The 22,390-nt window shown below is 46.0% G+C and overlaps 2 long non-coding RNA genes across 3 annotated transcripts; one reads left to right on the forward strand and one right to left on the reverse strand.

The window, feature by feature from the left end:
• Positions 1 to 2,268: 2,268 nt before the first annotated feature.
• LOC125087366 (uncharacterized) lies at positions 2,269 to 11,631 on the reverse strand. Of its 2 annotated transcripts, none has more exons than XR_007123416.1 (3): positions 11,446 to 11,631; positions 6,909 to 6,993; positions 2,269 to 2,490 (listed from the first exon to the last, which is right to left on the reverse strand). It is a non-coding gene; the product is annotated as an uncharacterized LOC125087366 (long non-coding RNA). The 2 variants fall into 2 exon arrangements; XR_007123415.1 differs by lacking the exon at positions 2,269 to 2,490 and adding an exon at positions 4,469 to 4,857.
• Positions 2,509 to 6,736, forward strand: LOC125087365 (uncharacterized). The gene is made up of 4 exons (XR_007123414.1): positions 2,509 to 2,663; positions 5,721 to 5,865; positions 6,314 to 6,386; positions 6,618 to 6,736. It is a non-coding gene; the product is annotated as an uncharacterized LOC125087365 (long non-coding RNA).
• Positions 11,632 to 22,390: the final 10,759 nt, after the last annotated feature.

Here is a 22,390-nt window from a genome sequence, read left to right on the forward strand (position 1 = left end):
TCAAATCCATGTTTTTGAAAACTTGCTTTGGACAAAGTTGTTTGTGGTTTGAACTTGTTTTCGTGAAATTGTTTTGAAGCTGGATATTAGCACTTTCTTATCGAACTCTAGACACCATAGTAACGGGAGGCCGTGTTGTCCACCACACGGTCATTTAAACTTTAAAAACCAAGAGGTATGACCAGCCATTCAAAAGTGTTTGGTCTGGACAAGGCTACTCTTTGCTGATCTAAATAGTTCTCTGGAGATCGTGAGATACTTACTCCTGTGTGGCCAGGCTACCTTGGTCAGCTGTGGTGTTAAACCACGCGGCGGTCTCAGGAAGAGAAGGGACATCTGCTTCTTAGTGAGTCTATCCTTCCTAGGCAGTGGTGGTACAAGCTGTGTGGCAGACCCTGCAGTAACAGTCTTCAGAGTAGCCACCTTGCCTGTCAACACTGGCTCCAACACTCCCGCTAGCTACGTGCCCCAGCAGCGAGGGACCTAAGCAGGTAGCTGATATCCAGCTTTTAGTTGGAAGGACTGACACTACCCAGAACCAACTCGTAGAAAGGTACACCCCAACTAATATTGGTCTTTATTGCTTTCATCTCCCCTTTGCCTGGAAAAATAATGTAACTAATCCATCATTGGTTTGGAATATGTTATTTCTTTATTGGTGTATTAAGAGATAATATACTGTATGCTTGGCTTGTGAAATATTATTATTACTATAAGTTATAATTGTTACAGTGGACCTGTGTTAAATAAATTATTGGCAAAGACAAACTTAGTCTCTGAGCATAATTTGTCCTGAACAAAACATCCTGTAGGTCTTTAGCTCATCTGGAACTTATTTGGAGACCTGCTGTAAGATAGGGATCCACTTTATCCCTTCCATATGGATGGCCAGTGGTCTCCAAGCCAATTGCTGAAGAGTAGGTGCAGCGCCCCTCACCCCCAGAACTTTCTAAGTCCCCACTCTGGTGCGGGGCTGGCTTCTGGCTGTTCTTCTGCTCCATTGGGCTGTCTGTCTGTCCCTGTCTGGCAGGCTCTCTCTGGGAGCTGCTGCAGAGGCCCTGGCAAAGGCACCACGGCCAAGAGTCATGCTCAAACGAAGTTTTTTGTTTTCTTTTCTCTCTCACTTTCTCTTTTTTTATGAGAACTCGGCCACCTTCCAGCCCTGGCTGCCAAGAATCCTCTGGGCTTCTTTAGAAGACTCTGGCTTGCCCCATGCCCGTCCCCTCCCAGGCTTCTGCTCACTTTCCCTCCCCTCACCCTACCCCAGCCTCCCAGCCCACTTTCTCCATTTGGGCTGTTGGGGTGTCCCCCAGGCGGACTGGCAGCCTCACCCTTTCAGGGAGGGTCTAGGTGCTCCCTTTGAAGTCTGAGCTCCTCCATGGGGCTCCCTTCCCCTATCAGAGCTGTTCCTAAGGGCTGGCTGTCTTCAGAGGCTCTGCTAGGCCCTCCCAAAGTGCCCAGGTGAAGAGGAAGGCTTTAAGGATAAGAGCAAACTTGCCAGCCCTCCCGCCTTGTGAGTCTGGAACGACTGTCTGCTTCCTTTAACATAATAAGCTGTCAGGGCACCTAGGTTGCTCAGGCTCAAGTCGTTATCCCAGGGTCCTGGGATCGAGCCCCTCATGGGACTCCCTGCTCAGTGGGAAGCCTGCTTCTCCCTCTCCCTCTGCTGCTCCCCCTGCTTTGTTCCCGTTCTCGCTCCACCTCTCTCTGTCAAAGCAAGAAATAAAATCTTGTTTAAAAATTAAAAAATAGGGATGCCTGGGTGGCTCAGTGGGTTAAGCCACTGCCTTCAGCTCAGGTCCTAGTCTCCCAGAATGGGAAAACTTCCTTCAAATCCTAGTTTACAGGCAAACAGGTTAGAACTCGTGACTTGATCTGAGTTGGGGAAATTGCAAAGGTGGGTTTCCTTGAAGAAGCCATCTCTGGCCAGCCAGAGGCTCCTTCTTACCTGTAGAAATGGGCTGGAGACACGCGTGTGGGCAGAGCTGAACGTAAATCTTCCCAGTTATGGGCAGGTTATTCCCATTTCTGCTGAGAACTGACCCGTGCACGTTGTTGGTTCCAAGAGATGATACAGGAGCATCTACCACAGTGCCAGGCTCATAGAAAACATCCAACACGCACCAGCCGCTGTTATGATCACCCCTAGGCATAGTCAGAACTGAAGGATAGCTTAGCTGTTGCTACAGATGAAAGATCTTATTCAGGGTAAAAGCGAAATGAGTAGTTGCTTCGGATAAATTTCAAAAAATTAAAACCTGGATTATTTGTCACCATCCTACAGATTCGGTTTTGGATCTCCCTTCTACTGAGGTTGAGCAAAAGGACCAGGTTCAGGGTCTTTCTCATGGGTTTCAGATTCAGGCTCTCAAGGTCATCACCCATGGCTTGATCATTGAGTACTGAGTTCAGTTTGCTTGGCTCCATGTTCTCTGATGCAGGAGATAATAATGAAGTGGGATGTGGCATTCCTTTGAGGCTTTGGTTTGCCTTGGATAATAAATGCAACATTTGTAAACTACCAAATCTGTTAAATGTCCTAAGCTTGTATTTGATATTCCAGGTTGAATAAAACATTACTTTGGCTGCACCTTCCTTTCTGGCCTTTCCTGGACACTTGGCCTCCTGGAGCACAGTTATGTTGGGGAAGCAAAGAGGCAGAGGTATGAGGCGGGGAAAGGAGGGTGTGTCAGGGACGAGGAGGAAGACAGCTAGTTAGAGCCCTGAGACTGGGATCCCATTACCCCAGGGGGGTTAACCTTCAAAATGAAGCCAAGAGAAAATTAAAACAATGAAGGTGAAGAGCTGAAGCTTTTTGTATGGAGTTACATGAAATTCATCTTCCTTAGGAAACAAACAAAATAGGCTATTTAATTCTGTATTGTTTTCTCAAGGAATAGCAAAAAAGAAATAACCCTAAAAGTGATCCTGTTTGTGGATCGTTTGCTCATTGTTTCATTCTTTTGTTATGTATCTATACAACACCAGGGCACACTAATATGAATAGGGGAAGCAGAGATAACAGACCCCTGTGTCCACGGCCTTGTGGAGGAGATAAACACAGAGCAAGGTCAGCACAGAGTGCAGAGCAGGGGGCTTTCGTTGGGGGTGGGTGCAGGGAGAGGCCAGAGAATTGGAGAAACCTATTTTGAAAGAGGTGGTGCCTGGCCCAAGCCTTGAATGTTTAGTAGGAACGGGCCAGGTGAAGAAAATGGAGAAGGATACAAACAAAGAAGAGAACAAACAAGGGGGCACCTGACTGACTCAGTTGGTAGAGCATTTGACTCTTGATCTCAGGGTTGTAAGTTGGAGCTCTTGTTTTTTGTTTTTAAGATTTTATTTATTTATTTGAGAGAGAGAGAGAGAATGAGAGAGAGATCACAAGCAGGGGAAGGGTAGAGGGAAAAGCAGACTCCCTTGCGGAGCAGGGAGCCTGATGTGGGACTCCATCCGAGGACCCTGGGATCATGACCTGAGCCAAAGGCAACCGAGTAAGCCACCCAGGCATCCTGGGGGAGGGTTTCTTAATAAAAAAGAACAAGGAGAAGGAGAGGCAGAAGAAGGAGAGGAAAAAGAGGAAGAAGAAGGAGGAGGAGGAGAATGAATAGTCAAAAAAAAAAATAGGTAAAAGAAATAAAGGGTTCATGATAAATAAAAATGTAAAATGATACTCAGTCTCACTAGTAATCAGAAAAATTCAAATTTAAGGCAAAATATTAGATAAGCAAAAAATTTTTTTTTAAAGATTTTATTTATTTATTTGACAGAGAGAGATCACAAGTAGATGGAGAGGAAGGCAGAGAGAGAGAGAGAGAGAGAGGGAAGCAGGCTTCTTGGTGAGCAGAGAGCCCGATGTGGGACTCGATCCCAGGACCCTGAGATCATGACCTGAGCCGAAGGCAGCGGCTTAACCCACTGAGCCACCCAGGCGCCCCTAGATAAGCAAAAATTTAAAGATATTTAGTGTTGATGAAGGTTCTGAGAAATGGATGCTTTAATACAGTATTTTTATATTGGTGGTAGTTTAAATGGATACATTCTGGAGGGTAAACTGGCTATTCTCTTGATATGTAAAATTACATAACTTTTGACTGGCAATTCTACTTCCAGGAATCACCCGAGTCCCTGATAGCTAGGCACGCATGCTGGGACATATGCACAAAGATGTATGTATAGGGATAGGTGCTACAAGGGGTTTATAATGCTGGAAAGCTACCTGGCTGTCCATGTATCCATCCAGAGGGGTGGGTTTAAATAAACTAACAGCGATCCTTATTAAGGAACACAAAGGGGTCATTTTTAAAAAAGATTTTATTTATTTATTTATTTGAAAGAGAGAGCCTGAGAGGGGAGAGGTCAAAGGGAGAAGCAGACTCCCCACCAGGCAGGGAGCCTCATGTGGCACCCCATCGCGGGACTCCAGGATCATGACCTGAGCCAAAGGTGGTTGCTTAACCAACTGAGCCACCCACACACTCCAAGGGAGCCATTTTTAAGAAAGATAAGATAGAGCTGTCATCAGCATGGTAAGGTGGCTAACACATGGTAGGTGACAAAAATAAGTTTTGTCAAAAAAAATGAAAGTATTTTGGAGTGCACACGGAGGAAAAAAAGATGTGTGTGTGTACGCGCATGTACACGAGTTGAGGGGTCCGATGGTGGGGAAGCAGCAGCATGTGTGCGGGCTGGATGTGAGAGGTGGCATGTTGAGTTTAGGGTGAAGGAGGAAAGTGTCAGGTAGTGAAATGGAGAATTCAGCCAGGACCAGACGAGATGTGCCTTGCAAAACAGGAAGCTGATGAAAGTTGCTGAATTGGGCTAGAGAAGGATTCCTCCGGTATCAGTGACACAGGTATTCTGGAATAAAGCAAGGGGCAAGGTTACCACACAGCCCTGAAAGGAGCAGGTCCCTGCCCAAGTTTGGAGAAGAGGGGACCGATTCTAGAGACACTGAGTGGGGAGACTCTGTAGGAGTTTAAGATGATGGATTCTGCAATGGGGGTAAAGGAGAGAAAGGAGTATGAGCAGACAGATTTCAGTCCCAGGGTGATGACCGAAACACAGGGAATTCAGGAAGAATGTGGATGCACAGGTTGAGTTTGAGAGGCCTGGGAATATCCAGATGGAGCTAGGGTCCCAGGAGGTGACAGAGAATTCACGGGTCTCGAGCTAAGGAGCGAATTCTAGGTAGAGAGTGAGGCATACCCAAGTGGCAGTTCAAGCCATAGGGGTAAATAGGGTCGTTTAGCAAGAATTTGTGGGGTGGGATGGTCCCAGACTGGAAAAGGACAGGAAGAGAACCTGACACAATACAACACTTAACGGGGTGGGAAGGAGGAGTGCATTGCAAAGACAAAAGGACCCACCAAAAAGCAGAAGAAAAACTAGTGTGTATCAATGAGGTTGGATTGCCTGTTCACTTCTGGCAGAGCCCTGGTTTTGTTCTGCATTCCACCCTTCTTCCAAGTGGTTTGGCAGTGAATCCTGATTAATCCAAGCCAGTTGTGGTCATCACAGTTTCCTTGCCAGGGACTGATTTAGGAAGGGACATATGATGCAATTTAGGCCAATGTGATGTGAGGAAAGACTTCTGGGGGCTCCTGGGGAAGGTCTCCTCCCGGATTAGAAATAGACATACAGGAAGAGACACACCCTGTTCTTTAGCTGCATGTTATCCCATTTGGGCATGGCACCTGGAACTGCTACAGTTGTTCTTTAAGGTGTAGAGGAGAACATCTTTGAGGATAAGCCATCATGGTGAGGTGGGAGAGCAAAAACATGGAAGGCACCTGGGTCCCGGATGACATCGCTAAGCCACGAAATTGATCAGCCCTGGAGCAGCTTTGTAGCTGGACTTCTTAAAAGGTAGGATTTATTTTGGGGCGCCTAGGTGGCTCAGTCACTTAAGTGTCAGATTCTTGGTTTCAGCTCAGGTCATGATCTCAGGGTCGTGAGATCCAGCTACTCATCGAGACCCTCATCAGGCTCCTCACTCAGCACAAGAGCCTGTTTGAGATTCTCTCCCTCTTCTTCTCCCTCCCCTCTCCTTGCCTTCTCCTCTCCCTCTCCTTCTGCCCCTCCCCCTGCTCACAGAAGCATGAACTCTCTCTCTTTTTAAAAATAAATAAATAGGTAACCCTCTCGGGTCCCTTCTATCTTTTGGAGCTTTGTACTATCATTCAATATACTTTCCTATTGCTCAATAAAACCTTGTTTTGCAGCCCAAATAAATAAATCTTTTTTTTTAAATGTAGAATATATTTTTCCTTATGGTTTAAGCTATATGATTTGGATTCTGTTTTTTTAATTTCAGCTCAAGGTGCAGCCATAGGGAAGGAGAAAATTCCACGGAGGAAATGATTTGGAGTAATATGGAGATGGAAAAGGTACCTTCACATTTAGGGGACCATTGGTGACTTTGGTGAGGATATTGACCCTGGACCATGAGGCCATGACCCTGTGCCATGAAAACCAGATTGCAAAAGATTACTTACTGTTATACATAGTTGGCACTAATGGATATTTGGAGAATCATAAAATTGAGAGACGAATGGAAGATAAGGAGGTGAGCAGAGAAGATGGGCTTTAAAACAAGCATTTTAATCTGGTGCCCACAGGTCCCCTCCAAGGCATCTATGGAAAGAATTCACAGGACGGGGCACCTGGATGGCTCAGTGGGTTAAAGCCTCTACTTTCGGCTCAGGTCACGATCCCAGGGTCCTGGGATTGAGCCCCCTATCAGGCTCTCTGCTCAGCGAGGAGCCTGCTTCCCTTCCTCTCTCTCTGCCTAGTTGTGATCTCTGTCAAATACATAAATAAAATCTATAAAAAAAAAAAAAAAACGAAAAGAATTCACGGGACCCACGAACTTGGATGGGAAAAAAATTACACCTTGATTTTTCACCTACCTCTAATTAAACTATCGTCTCCTCTTCAATTATGACTGCAGGCATCAATCTTCAGTAGTATTAGTAGTAACTGTGACTTTGTCACCTGTAAAAATCACAGTTGTTTTTAATTCACATTACAGTTGACACAGATGTTGCAAAATAGTGTTTATAATAATCACTACATAAAAATACAGGAGTTCTTTTAGACCCACTTCAAGATTTTGCTATTTAATGCATTAACAAAGGATAGCCAAGAACAAAAGAAAGCAGCGCATGTATAACGGTGTCACAAATTTTTAAAATCTATTGTAACAACTGCACTTGCAGTCATTGGTGTTCATGGTAAGTTCCATGCATATTTCAGGCTTTCAAACATTATCCACCAGACAGCCAAAGGCATCCATGGTGTGAAAAAGGCGGAGAACTCCGACTGCAAAGGAAAAGAGGGAAGGGGAAGTTTGCACAGTGGAGATGGGAACGTGGGGTCTGGAGAACACTGCGTTTGAGAATATGGGAGAGCTTTCCACGTGGCGATGCTGTAGGAGCAGACAGGAAACTTCGAGAGCTGAGGTCCCTGAGGAGGCTGGAGCTATCGGGATGCGGGGCTCAGGTGGAGGGATTAACCACAGGAAGGAAACTTTTCCCACAATAAAAGGGAGGAAAGGATGAGTGCAGATAAAAATAAGTGTTTTAGTGGGGTGGCAGTGGGGACAGGAAGTTGAGGGGGCTTCTGACTGATGGCTTCTATTTTCACTGTCAAGTAGGAGTGAAGTTATCTGCTGAGAGTGAGAATGACAGGCGAGGTGATAAGGTAGGGAACAGAAGAGGGCTGACAAGGACGAGTAGAGGGACCAGCGGCTCACCACCCGGTTGTCATGGCAACACTTGGTGTGGGTGTTCAGCTGCTCAAGTGTAGGAGTCAGAGGGCAGAAAGGCAGCTAGAGCTGGGGCTGGGGTTTTACCAGGAGGATGAGGTGAAGATCAGGGGAATACAGGAGGGATGGACCAGCTTGTCCAGAAGCTGTGTGGAGAAGGTGTGCAGCTAGGAAGGGGGTGCTACATTGGAGTAAAATCCACATATCAACATTAGGAGGAAGAATGGGACAAAGGGAATGAGAACATGGAAGTACTAAAAGTGGTGGTCCAAGAGGGAGCTGGTCAAGTTTAAAGTTAAGTTTAAGTAGTTCACAGGATGGCAAGTGCTGAGGTCCATCCATTGTGTGGGTGACAAGGAAAGAAAGAGTAAAGGGCATTAGAGGTCAGGAGGTCAAGTCCAGGCAAAACCATCCATCTGGGTCTAAAAGTCACCTAGGAGGAAGGCAAAACTTGGAGTGGAAGGTCTAGAGGACATGGAGGAGTGATCTGGAAATAGATGGATCATTGGAGCAAGTGGGAGAAGAATCTGATGGTGGTGGATAACATGGGCCTCAGAGGAGGAGGAGGGCCTTTCGGCAAGGTAAAATGTAATTGTCTAAAAGTAGCAATAAGGATTTAGAGAAGCAATGTCCACAGTAGCCAAACTAAGAAAAGAGCCTAGATGTCCATTGACAGAAGAATGGACAAAGAAGATGTGGTAGATATATATATATATACATATATATCTCTAGAGATATATATGTATACATATATATAGACATACATATATATGTGTATGTGTATCTATATTTATATCTATACACACACACACACACGCACACACATACACAATGGAATATTATGCGGCCATCAAAAAATGAAATCTTGCCGCTTGCATCAACATGGATGGAACTAGAGGGTATTATGCTAAGCGAAATAAGTCAATCAGAGAAGGACAGTTATCATATGATCTCGCTGATATGTGGGATTTGAGAAACAAGGCAGAGGATCATAGGGGAAGAGAGGAAAAAATGAAATGGGATGAAACCAGAGAGGGAGACAAACCATAAGAGATTCTTAATCTCAGGAAACAAATTGTGGGTTGCTGGACTGGAGGGTGGTGCAAGGGTTGGGGTGATTGGGTGGTGGACATTGGGGAGAGTGTGTGCTGTGGTGAGCTCTGTAAATTCCGTAAGACTAATAAATCACAGACCTGTACCCCCGAAGCCAATAATACATTATATATTAATTTTTTAAAAAAGGAAAATAATAAAGGTAGCAGTGAGGAGATAAAGGAATACCAGCCCACCATGAGGTAGCAAATAGGGATCTATGTTCCTGTGGGAACATCTTCAAAAACTAACCACGTCTTCAAAAACTAACTCGCTTTTATGAAAAAGGCTAGAGAGAATCAGACAGTTGTAGACTAAACCTGATCTAGGACAGTGGCTTCCAATCCCACAAGATAGTTCCCTCCCATGCCTCACCCCAACCCGGAGGCATCTGCAAACCAGCAGATGTGGTTTCATCACAGTTGTGGGGGCAGGGGGATCCTGGCATTTGGTACCTGGAGATCAGAGATGCGTAGTGTCCTGCCGTCTGTAGGAGAGCCCCACAGTAATGAACCGTCCTGCCCAGAATGCCCATAGTGCATCCCATACACTCTACGGATGAGGAGGCTAGGATTCAGAGAGCTGAGATGTATACGTAGGTTTTGAAGCTTCCCTAGTCTTGATATTGTATTAAGATCTGTGTGTATGTCTGAGGTCACTGTGGTAATTAATGTTGGTTGGCAAATCCGGCTCCCTCACCCTAGTCACCTCTCAATGAAAGACTCCTGGGGCAACTTTTTCAAAAAGGCAAGTGCAGCTGGAGGCCGCAGCCTCTTTTGCTCTGCTCCTAGTCTTCTGCTTGGAACTTGGTCCAGCCGCCATCTTGTACCCATGAGCACCAAGGCCACACATGGGTGATGGTGGGACACAAAGATAGACAGGTCAGATGTTCTGGGTGGCTTCCTAACAGATGCCCCAACCCTGGATGGCCCACCTCTGGATTTACCAAGTGAGAAAAACAAACTATATTATTTATTTAGTTTACTGCTAACTGAATGTTCTCTTAACTGCCGCTGAATGTATTTCTGCCTGATAGAGTCATAGGGCCAGTTAGCAACAGCTGAGGCTAAACCCTTGTTTTCTCTCTCACAACCTAATAGCCTTTCCTTGACCGCAGTGGTTCAGTGTATTTTGAAATTTTTGGTCCATTTTGTCTCTACTGATGTTCACTGTGCTATCAATACATCCCTCCAGCTATGTCAGGCTACAGTATTTGGCTAATTAAAACTATTTAGGGGGTGCCTGGGTGTTAAGGGTCTGCCTTCGGCTCAGGTCATGATCCCAGGGTCCTGGAATCGAGCCCTGCATTGGGCTCCCTGCTCTGCAGGAAGCCTGCTTCTCCCTCTCCCGCTCCCCCTGTTTATGTTCCTTCTCTCACTGACTCTCTCTCTGTCAAATAAATAAATAAAATCTTAAAAAGAAAAACCTTAAAAGAAAACCCCATAAAAGCTATTTAGACACAGCGTGACATACAGAGATATCATACTCACTAAGTCATAAACCTGAAACTAATGGTACACTGTGTCAACTATGTTCAAATTTAAAAAAATTTTAAATAAGACTATTTAGGAGGTTATTAACAATTAACTTTTTAAAAAGGGATTTTATTTATTTACTTGAGAGAGAGCATGAGTGGGCTGGGGGGTGATGCAATAGAGGGAGAAGGAGACTCCCTGCTGAGCAGGGAGCCCGATACAGGACTCAATCCCAAGACCCTGAGATCATGACCTGAGCCGAAATCAAGAGTTGGATGCTTAACTGACTGAGCCACCCAGGGGCCCCTAAAAATTAACTTTTGACATGGCTTTCGTCTTCTGCTTTCTATGTTGGTTTGTTAAATCAATATGACAAAGTTCTAAGGATAGCTACTTAGCAGTCTAATTGCAATCTGGAAGGTCCAGGCCTGTGTTCACCTTTAAGGACTTTTTTTGTTTTAAGGTATATACACCCAGTGCGTATAATCTCTACCCCAATCTCTTGTGGCTTGAACCCACAACCCCGAAATCAAGAGGTGACTATTCCACCAACTGTACCAGCCAGGCACCCTCTCACCTTTTAGTGCTTCTTATGAACAGTTTTTGGTTGTTTTTTTTTTTTTTTTACTTTTTTTTACTATGTTCAGTTCGCCAGCATATAGTAACATCATTAGTTTCTTTTTTTTTTTTTTTTAAAGATTTTATTTATTTATTTGACAGACAGAAATCACAAGTAGGCCGAGAGGCAGGCAGAGAGAGAGAGGGAGAAGCAGGCTTCCCGCTGAGGAGAGAGCCCGATGCGGGGCTCGATCCCAGGACCCTGGGATCATGACCTGAGCCGAAGGCAGAGGCTTTAACCCACTGAGCCACCCAGGCGCCCCACATCATTAGTTTCTGATGTAGTATTCAGCGACTCGTTAGTTGTAACACCCAGTGCTCATCACAACACATGCCCTCCTTAGCGCCCATCACCTGGCTACCCCCTCCCTCCACCCCCCTTCCCTCTCTAACCTTCAGTTTGTTTCCTGGGACTTCTTATGAATAGTTTTTGTTTGCTCGTTTCTGAGTTCCTGTATTCTTAGTCCTGGCCAGCCCGCCCCTCTGGCTCCTCACCTCTCCAGTTCAAGACTGGGTGTTGACCCGAGGGCCTGCAGGTCTCAGGCCGTCCCTTTGTGCAGGTTCTCAAGGCAGTCCTGGGACGGTTCTGAGCATTCCCGAGTGAAAAGTCCCTTCCCCTACTTGCTTTGTCGCTGCCTACGACTTAGTGATAGAAGGACGTCAGCGAGTGTGTTTTCTGGATTGATCAAGACCAAACAGGCTGAAGCAGTGAATTCTCCCCAGCTGAGTCACCCTGTCCTCAAATAAGGAGCCAATGAACCAAGGAGCCCTGGAAACCACCTGTGTCCACCTCCCTGGGCCACCTCTCCTCCGCAGCTCAGAAACCGTGTGTGGCTTCAGGTGGTTTTCTGTTAATCACAGGTTGAAGCCAAGTCATTATCAAACTGTTCTCATGTTAGAATCAAAGTAATTTAAATCTTATCTTCCCTAATCTGAGGTGACATCTGTGTGACAGGTTTCTTCCTCCCTGGTGTATTAATGAAGCGTCTGAGGGTACAGAGAAAAAACCTTAGACTCTGGTACCCTTCACTTTGTTAATGTAGAGAAGCCTTTTTTCTTTTTTTAAAGATTTTATTTTTAAGAAATCTCTGCGTTGGGCTATGGTGAGTGCTCTGAAGTGTGTAAACCTGGAGATTCACAGACCTGTACCCCTGGGGCTAATAATACATTTTATGTTAATAAAAAAATTTAAAAAAATGTAAAAAAAAGAAATCTCTATGTTGGGGCTCCTGGGTGGCTCAGTAGGTTAAGCCTCTGCCTTCAGCTCAGGTCATGATCTCGGGGTCCTGGGATCGAGTCCCGCATCAGGCTTCCAGCTCCACAGGGAGTCTGCTTCTCCCTCTGATCTCTCCCTCTCATGCTCTCTCTCACTCTCTCTCTCTCTCTCAAATAAATAAATAAATAAAATCTTTAAAAAAATTTTAAAAAGAGATTTTATTTATTTGACAGAGAGAGACACAGTGGGAGAGGAACATAAGCAGAGGGTATGGAAGAGGGAGAAGCAGGCTTCCCGCTGAGCGGGGAGCCTGATGTGGGACTCCATCTCAGGACCCTGGGATCATGACCTGAGCCGAAGGCAGCCACTTAATGACTGAGCCACCCAGGTGCCCCTCATTTTAATCATTTTTAAGTGAACAGTTAAGTGGCATTAAGTACATTCACACTGACGTACAACCATCAAGATGGCTTCTCAACACATAACATTTTTGACCAATATATAGATGACACGTATATGAATTCAAAGTGCAATGGGGAACCGGTGTGTTTTGCCTGAATTTCTACTTCAAGAGAGAACAAAATGTAAGGACTGAATTATACGTATAATGAACTTAATAGGCAGTTCGCATGTGGCAGTATCAGATTCCCACCATCTTGGCAAGAAAGGAAAAACACTAATAAATATTTTAAGGGGAGAGAACACATTTTATTCTCTGTAAAATAATAACCTCTAGCCGGTTCAAACATTACAACATCAAAACACATTTTTTTGTACTAAATACAGAAAACATAGTTAGGCAGAAGAAAAAATAACCCAGAAGGTTATTTTGGTTATTAATGATATTGACTTTCTAGGAATTCATAACGTTGTTCCTTTTAGTATTTGAGGACTTCAATAATATTAGCTGGCGCATGAGTTAATTATAAGCCACAATTAGCAGACTCTGTTTAACAGCATCTTGGGGTGACCATTGAGTTTCTGGCAATTAGAGATCAATAGGTTTTATTTCTGGCTTTGTTTGAAAGAAAACCTTATGAGGGATTCATTCTGTGCGTGTCAGGGTTTGGATATTCCCCTCCCAAATGACGTGTTTGTTTCATCAGCTGGTTAAGCAAATGTACGGCACAAGTATGCCTAATGTCTTTGTTGACCTTTGAATTGGAAGGGACTTGATTTGACAAAGTGTCAGTGATCACCCTTCTAGGGTGATCATTAGAACTGGATAGTGCAGAAGTCTGATAAAAAGAATCTGGCTTCTACTAACTCTGAAAGAGGTGTTAGGGCCAACTGGTCAAATGCCAATGGTGAACTCCTTATCTGCGCTAGGGGAGGCCTGGGATTGCACACACGGCCCCGGAGCAGAATATCCAAATGGCTTCTGTGTCCTTTTGGAATGCACCACCATCTAAGAATAACAGACTCTTTGATTAAAAAGTCCCAACTCCCTTATTTTTACAAACCTCCATGCCCCTAATCAGACACAGGTGCTCCCCTCCCAGCTTTCTTCTCCTACCTTGTCCAACCTCCATTATTGTCCTGATCATGCAGCAAATAAGGAGTCATTGACATTAACACATCAACAATAGAGTGAGACCACAGCCTGCTGGACCGTATCTCACTCATCTTTGTTGTCTTGAGCACTTAGCACAGTACAGTGCCTGGAACTTACGAGCTTCTCAACAAACAAATAAATATTTGTTGAGTGAATGAATGATGAAACCAAGGCCCAGGGACAGGAAGTGACCTGCCTAAGATAACAAGTCTAGTTAGTCATGTTCTGAGAGGCAGGTTCTGATAACACTTTAATCACATTGCATTACTTGAAAGCACATAGTGAGAGGCCAGAATTGGGCTGGGTCTTGGAATAAAACTCTGGTGACTGGTTATTCACAGAACTGGAAATTCATCTGATAGTCTACAGCATCAAGAGTTGACTCTGAGGTCCATCTCAAGAGGTGTTTTTTTTTAAGATTTTATTTATTTATTTGACAGAGATCACACGTAGGCAGAGAGGCAGAGAGAGAGAGAGAGAGGAGGAAGCAGGCTCCCCACTGAGCAGAGAGCCCGATGTGGGGCTGGATCCCAGGACCCTGGGAACATGACCTGAGCTGAAGGCAGAGGCTTAACCCACTGAGCCACCCAAGTGCCCCATCAAGAGGTGTTTTTGGTACCTTAGAGTTTTGTTTTTCTTTCTTTTTTTTTTTTTTAAAGATTTTATTTATTCATTTGACAGACAGAGATCACAAGTAGGCAGAGAGGCAGGCAGAGAGAGAGGGGGAAGCAGGCTCCCTGCTGAGCAGAGAGCCTGATGCGGGGCTCGATCCCAGGACCCTGGGATCACGACCTGAGCCAAAGGCAGAGGCTTTAACCACTGAGCCACCCAGGCGCCCCTAGAGTTTTGCTTTTCTTGCTCATACTCTCAGTTAGAATGATGAGTACATGTTTGTGGTGAGGAGGAAGCCACCTTGGTTGTCTTTCCCATGATTGGGAAAGGCTAGAGTGGGAGAAGTCCCCAGTCTGTGGAAGGGCGGGGAGACCTGGGGTCCCTGGGGTCCACAAACCCTTGTTTATATTCACAGTCAATCTTTGTTAGAAATATGTAATCATTTTTGGCAGAGGTTGGGGAAGACTGGTGGCAACCCTGAGTGTGTGTGTGTGTGTGTGTGTGTGTGTGTGTGTGGTAAACACTTAGTTTTGCATCAAGATCAAGGGTGTTATTATTTTTAAAAATATTTTATTTATTTACTTGACAGAGATTACAAGTAGGCAGAGACAGAGAGAGGGGGAAGCTGAGCAGAGCAGCTGAGCAGAGAGCCCGATTCGGGGCTCGGTCCCAGGACCCTGGGATCATGACCTGAGCCGAAGGCAGAGGCTTTAACCCACTGAGCCGCCCAGGTGCCCAAGATCAAGGGAAGATCAAGGGTGTTTTGTTGTTGTTGTTATATTTGAGGCATAGAGGTTTGGAGTATCAGATGAGATATCAGACGACAATACTTGGCCTTTGAGGAGGTCAGAGTGACCCAGAAAATGTAATCTGGCCAGTAGCTGGGTAGCAGTCACCCTTAAACTTGGCTAAGTCCAACCTGAAGGCATGCTTGGGGAGCTCTGCTACAGGGAGCCTTCGAGATGCTGACTCTGGCTCTTCTGAGTGATGGCTGGAGTGCGTGTGTGTTCCTGTGTGTACATGTGAGAGAGAGAGATGAAGGGAGAAGAAGGAAGTGTAGAGAAGGTGTAGTGCAGCAGACCCCATAGAGGTCCTTTTCATCCACTATTCCTAGGTGACAAGGTAGGCATAAGAGTCACCTGGCTTGCCTGGATGGCTCTAGGGAAAGCTGTGTAAGGTCTGGGCTAGACTCAGGTGGGAGTATATTGGTGTGGACAAGGGAGCGACCTGTGTCAGTCTCAGACAGGAGCTGCCTCCTTTGTTGGTCATTATGAGACTGCTGCCATGGCAAGGTGGACAGGTGAGGACAGCACCTGGCTGGACCTCACAGATCAGGTTGACCAAGTTGTGTTCCCACATCCTTTGCAGGCCTTTATGCCTATGAAAAACAAGTGGGAAGACTTAGGCTGCAGCTCTTCCCTTCTACCTACCTCTCTTTAGAAATGTCATCATTTCATGCCATCAAGAATTGTTAGCATTGGCTTGGGGTCTGAAGGATGGGCTTTACAAATCAAGAAGTCTGCGAAATTGTTTTCAAGTCCATATGTCTACTCTTTTTCTGGGGAGGTTCATAGCAGATTCTCAGAGAGCTCCATGAATCAGCAAAGGTTAAGAACCATTGGTGTAGGGGCGCCTGGCTGGCTCAGTCATTAAGTGTCTGCCTTAGGCTCAGGTCATGATTGCAGGGTCCTGGGATCGAGCACCCCACTGGGCTCCTTGCTCAGCAGGAAGCCTGCTTCTCCCTCTCCCACTCCCCCTGCTTGTGTTCTCTCTCTTGCTATGTGTCTCTCTCTCTCTGTCAAATAAATAAAATCTTAAAAAAAAAAAAAGAAGAAGAAGAAGAACCATTGGTGTAGGGGACAGCAGAAGGAATGCATGCATTTATAAGGTCCTTATTCACGTGGGAGGGATATAAATGAATGGAGTATGACCGTGCAGTAATTATCAGTTTGGTGGCTCAGGGCCTATGAATTAACAGCTCTTGTATCACCTGACAATTGTAGTTATCTAGAGGCCTCTCCACACACATGGGTTAGAGGGTAGTGGTCAGAAACCTGCTGAATGAACAGGGGACCCCTGCAGTACCTACGGAGAAATGAATACTGTGGGTCCAAAGGAACACAGCTGGTTGGAATAGACCCGTCACTGTGGGGAGATCCCTGAACACAACTGGACACCAGAGCAGACAGAGTTATTACTGTGATTTTAGGACTGATTCAGTTTATAGAAGAGAGCCAGGTCACAAGGATTTCCAGGGGCCACAGGAGGCTTCCATTAAGGTTGTTCCTTGGCTCTAGGTGGGGGGACTCCCTTAACTGTATTGCCTATGGTTATGACCTAGAAGCAGAAGTAGTCTGGCCTTCATGGGCCCCTAAACACTATTATGTCTGTCCCCACTCACCCTGTTCATAAACCTCAGAGAACCTGGTATTTTTTCATACCATCCCTCTCAGGCAATGGTCTCTGTGACTCATTTCCATCCTTGGGGTCCAGGCTGAGGGGATACTCAGAATAGTGCCTTTTCCAGAACCAGAATCCAGATGGGCAAGGAAAGGTCTTGGGGAGCAGTTGCCTTTAGGTTCAGGAATCCTAAGCAAGGACAGGTCATAAAGGGAGTGGGAGTCCTCAGAGAGAACTGTGGGGTAGGGAAAGGAAGATGGATTGTTTTCAAGCCTTGGGCAAGATTTGGGGGCGTTTGGCCCAGTGTTTTTCTCCTTGGCCCAGCTATAGTTTCGCGATACCCTGAGGCTCCCTCTCAGTCCTCACCAGCCCCTCCCCTCCCGGCCATCTTTTTTTTTTTAAGGGAATTCCACTTTCTTTCTTTTTTTTTTTTTTTTAAGATTGTATTTATTTTATTTATTTATTTGACAGACAGAGATCACAAGTAGGCAGAGAGGCAGGCAGAGAGAGAGGGGGAAGCGGGCTCCCTGCCAAGCAGAGAGCCCGATGTGGGGCTCGATTTCAGCACCCTGGGATCATGACCTGAGCCGAAGGCAGAGGCTTTAACCCACTGAGCCACCCAGGTGCCCCCCGGCCATCTTTTGACAGTGACTGTGCTCTTGGACCAAGACAAGCTACCACAAGGTAGTTTTAAAGGCGCTCATCTGGGTGGCAACTTTGTTTAATCCCATGGATGACCTTCCAGCCGTGTGGGTTCTGAGTGCTCCCTCTTCCCAGTTCACTTTGCAGGTCAGGACTTGAAACTGCCCGCCTTCCGCTGATTCCACGTTCTGCTGCAGCTGTCTACAGATCAGTTCATGATTCGTGACGATTATTTGATATTGTAGGAAGGAAGATACTCGTTGTCACTAGTGTGTTTCCATTCAGGTGCTAATGTCATATTGTATAATGTATCCGTTCAGAATATTTCCAAAGGATCAAATATCAGAAAATCAGCAACATCAGGCCATTTAGTTCCTTGACATGTAGCTACTCTGTGTAAGAATCTTGGGTATATTTTCTTATGTCGTGTATAAAAGGAATCAAAAAAATTCATTTCTAGGGGTGCCTGGGTGGCTAGTGGGTTAAGCCTCTGCCTTTAGCTCAGGTCATGATCTCAGGGTCCTGGGATCGAGCCCCGGATTAAGCCCATATCGAACACTGTGACAGAGGTCACAAGTAGGCAGAGAGGCAGGCAGGGAGAGAGGGGGAAGCAGGCTCCCTGCTGAGCAGAGAGCCAGATGTGGGGCTCGATCCCAGGACCCTGAGATCATGACCTGAGCTGAAGGCAGAGGCTCAACCCCCTGAGCCACCCAGGTGCCCCTGAAGTACCAATCTTGAGCGTGTGAACTTGGCTATCCAGAGTGCCCTCTTTATCATTTTTTTTCTACTTTATATTTACATTCTTTTGAGGAATGTTTCTGAATTCCCGCCCCCTATCAGACTTTAGAGATATGGCGATGAACAGGTCAGTCCTTGCCCTCAAGGAGAAAAAAACAAAACCAAAAACATAAAATAATAAAGCGTGGTGACATTTATGGCAAAGAACGTAGAGGGTGCTGGTGGAATGTCTATGGAAAAACCAGAAACCTTCACTGGAAGTGACAGGCGATGTGGAGAATGAGTAAGGAGCCAGCCAGGTGAAGGAAGTGGAGTGAGGAGGAGACACCCCAGAGGAAGAGACATGTGGAGAAGGCTGGGAAACCAGAGCGTGAGTAGTTGAAGGACCTGGGGGAAGCCGGACATGGAAGTAGCGGAGGGAGCCAGGGAGAGGTGTGGCACAGAGTTGGATTGGGACCAGTTCTCCCTGAGAGAGCATCTTCCAGGTGGGGGAACACGCATCCTGTCAGGTGTCTGAGGAACTACTCTAGGCTCGAGATCAGTTGAAATATTGGAGCCCCCAAATTCCCAGGGATCTTAAGTTTTATTTGCCTAAGTGCTTTGAGAAAACAAAGAAATGTATTCATTAAAAAATTTTGGGGGACGCCTGGGTAGCTCAGTCGTTAAATTTCTGCCTTGGGCTCAGGTCATGATCCCAGGGTCCTGGGATCGAGTCCCGATCAAGCCCCGAATCAGGCTCCTTGCTCAGCAGGAAGCCTGCTTCTCCCTTTCTCACTCCCCTGCTTGTGTTCCCTCTCTCACTGTGTCTCTCTGTCAAATAAATAAATAAAATCTTTTTTAAAAAATTCTTTTTAAGAATTTATTTATTTATTTGAGAGAGAGAGCAAGCAAGTGAGAGCATGAGTGCAGGGAGAAGACAGAGAGAGAGGGAGAAGCAGGCTCCCCGATGAGCAGGGAGCCTGATCCCAGGGACTCAATCCCAGAACCCTGGGATCATGATCTGATGTAAAGGCAGCCGCTTCACTGAGCCACCCAGGTGCCCCTTAACAAAAATTTTTTGAGGGTACATATTTTAAAATCTAGTATTTATTGGAACTTAATTCATGCCAGAATGCCTGAACATTCTATAGAACACATGGGGTTGTATTTGCGAGTATTAGAAAAGGAAATTACATGACAAAAATACAATTATAAGACTAACAAAATAACGTGAAATTATGTGTGGGGTGGACTGGAGACAGAAAGGGGATTGTTGTGGTTGAGTGTGGCAGGAGGCCCCGGGTGTGCCTGGTCAGGAATGATCTGTGAGGGCTTTGGGGGAGGGAAGAAAGTGGGGCAGTTTGCTGGGCAGAGCTGGTCTGGGGCAGCTCAGAGCAGGGCAGAGCAGGCAGTGGCACCGGAGAACAAAATGATGAGCAGCACGGGCGTGGGCAGCTGTATCTAAGAATTCACCTTTAGGAAGGAGCAACAGGACTTAGGCTAGAGTTCTGATATCAGAGTCTGCCAAACACCGGTTTGCAGGAAGAGTTAAGGGAACAGGAGGGCATAGAAAGCAGGGGTGCTGTGTTATTTTAGGTGAAAAGTCCAGAAAGAGCAGGCTGGTGGCTATAGCTTCCCAGCTGCTCTTCAAGGATTCCCCTTTGCTGAGAGAATAAAGTCCAAGCTCCACATAGCATAAAAGACCCTGCATGGCCTGTCTGGTTTTGGAATATCAACTGCACCTTGTCTCCTGCTGCGTCCCCAAATGCACCTCTGGGCTTTTGCAGTTTCCGGAACCCCTTGTCCTGTTTCTAGGCCTTCCAGCCCCCTCAGGTCCTTTTTTCCCTTTGCCCACCATGTTTCTCCCTCTGAATGTCAACACATTAACCGCTCCCCCCTGCACACAAAGCTCCGTTGGCTTCTCTCTGGGAAACCTTCCATCATACCTGGGTTGGGCCATAACTCCTTTTCTCTGCCTTTGGCCTTTCCTCAGCCCCAGGTGGGCTCTGGTGGCCTCATTTGCCTGGTGTGAGCTTCCCCTTCCCAGCTGACAGGAAGGGGGTGGCTGAGCCCCAGAGGAGAAGTAAACTCCATCTCTCGCTTCCCTGCCAGCAGAGCCCCCTGCGAGGGGGCACATGCGAGGTCCCCCAACCTTCCTGTACGTCTCCGCTTGGAAAGCTTCCCTCAGAATTCAAGACCCTGTCAACTGATCGTTCCCCTGTGTGACTTCCACACAGGCCTCACATAGCCTTTCATTCTTGCTAACACTCAGTAAATATTTACCTAGAACACACTGCGGCCATCCTGCTGGTGCGCGCCTACCACCTTAACTGTCACTTTGCTGCGTGGGTGTCTCAGGGTGAGAATTTCTTGACATTCGAGACCTTAGCTTATGCACCTAAGAATCCCCAGTTCCTGCAAAGGGTTCAGGCATACAGTAGGCCTTAATATATTTGTTTTAAAAATGAATTCCTGGGGGTGCCTGGATGGCTCTGTCGGTTGAGTGTGTCCGACTGTTGATCACAGCTCAGGTCTTGATCTCAGGGTCGTGAGTTCAAGCCCCGCATTGGGCTTCACGCTGGGCATGGAGCCTTGTTAAAAGAGAAATATAAATACAAATAAAAAAGGAATATGCTTTATTAGAAACGAAATTGGTTTCCAAGAAATTCCTAAATCCTAAGGCTGGAAGACACGTTGAAGGTTGCCTCATCTGTGTCCTAGGACTCGACCGTTCTGGGCTAGGCATCACACAGAACTTGCTTGACCGAGTTCAGTGAAGGGGGGACTCACAGTCCCTGTGGTCGCTCCTGCCACCTGAAGACAGCAGCGAGCGTGTAGATGTTCTTCCTCCCACAGAGCTGCAACCTGCCCCTTCTTAGTTCCCTCCACCGGCCCCGTTCTGCTCCCTGGAGGGTCACGGTAGAGGCCCTTCCCTCCTGCAGCCCACACCCCACCATATATGTGACAGTTACTGCATCTCTTCCTAAGTTTCCTTTTTTTTTTTTTTTAAAGATTTTACTTATTTGTCAGAGAGATAGAGAGCACAAGCAGGGGGAGCAGCAGGCAGAGGAAGAAGCGGGCTTCCCACTGCATAGGGAGCCTGACTCAGGACTCGATCCCAGGACCCTGGGATCACGACCTGAGCCAAAGGCAGATGCTTAACTGACTGAGCCACCAAGGTGCCCCTAAGTTTTCTCTTTCCAGGGGAGGTAAGACCATTGCCCACCCTTTGTGACCCTGAGCTTCAGTGTCCTTGTTTGTAAACATCCAGATAAGACAGTGCCTATCTATGTAGTTACTGTCAAAATTAAATGAGCTCATATATGTAAAGTGCTTAGAACAGTAGTTGGTATATATTAAATGCTCAGTAATGATTTCAATATTATTTCATATACTATTTTACTTATAGCACTTAAAATTTTGCAACATATATTTTGAGACATTTAATTAAGAAAACAGAATAACGGGGCTCCTTGGTAGAGCATTAGACTCTTGATCTCAGGGTCATGAGTTTAAGCCCCATGTTGGGTGGGCAGCTTACGTAGTTTAAAAACAAAAGCAGAATAATATATGATCACGTACAAAAGTTATATTAATATATTATACCTATTTCATTTCATTGTAGTATATATTATATTCCCTACCCCCAATAAAATTGGAAAACCCCTTAGGTGGGGTTCATTATGAAGCTTGATGGGCAACTTGGTCTCCTTTTTTTTTTTTTTAAGATTTTATTTATTTGGGGCGCCTGGGTGGTTCAGTGGGTTAAGCCGCTGCCTTCGGCTCAGGTCATGATCTCAGGGTCCTGGGATGGAGCCCCGCATCGGGCTCTCTGCTCAGTGGGGGGCCTGCTTCTTCCTCTCTCTCTGCCTGCCTCTCTGCCTGCTTGTGATCTCTCTCTCTGTCAAATAAATAAATAAAATCTTTAAAAAAAAAGATTTTATTTATTTGACAGAGAGAGACACAGCAAGAGAGGGAACACGGGCAGGGGGAGTGGGAGAGGGAGAAATAGGATTCCCTATGAGCAGGGAGCCCAGTGCGGGGCTCGATCCCAGGACCCTGGGATCATGACCTGAGCCGAAGGCAGATGCTTAACTGACTGAGCCACCCAGGTGCCCCTTGGTCTCTATTTTTAATGAATGTTTGCTTAATTAATGAGCAAAATGAATAACTGTTTATCAGACCTTAATTGAGCCCTGATCATTCATATATACTGCTTCAAGATTTTCTCATCATTCTCAGGGGTGTTTCTTCATTTACGGTAACCAACTATCCCGGTTTTCTCAGGACTGAGGGAA

Source organism: Lutra lutra, chromosome 16 (assembly GCF_902655055.1).
Source record: "Lutra lutra chromosome 16, mLutLut1.2, whole genome shotgun sequence".
NCBI lineage: Eukaryota > Metazoa > Chordata > Mammalia > Carnivora > Mustelidae > Lutra > Lutra lutra.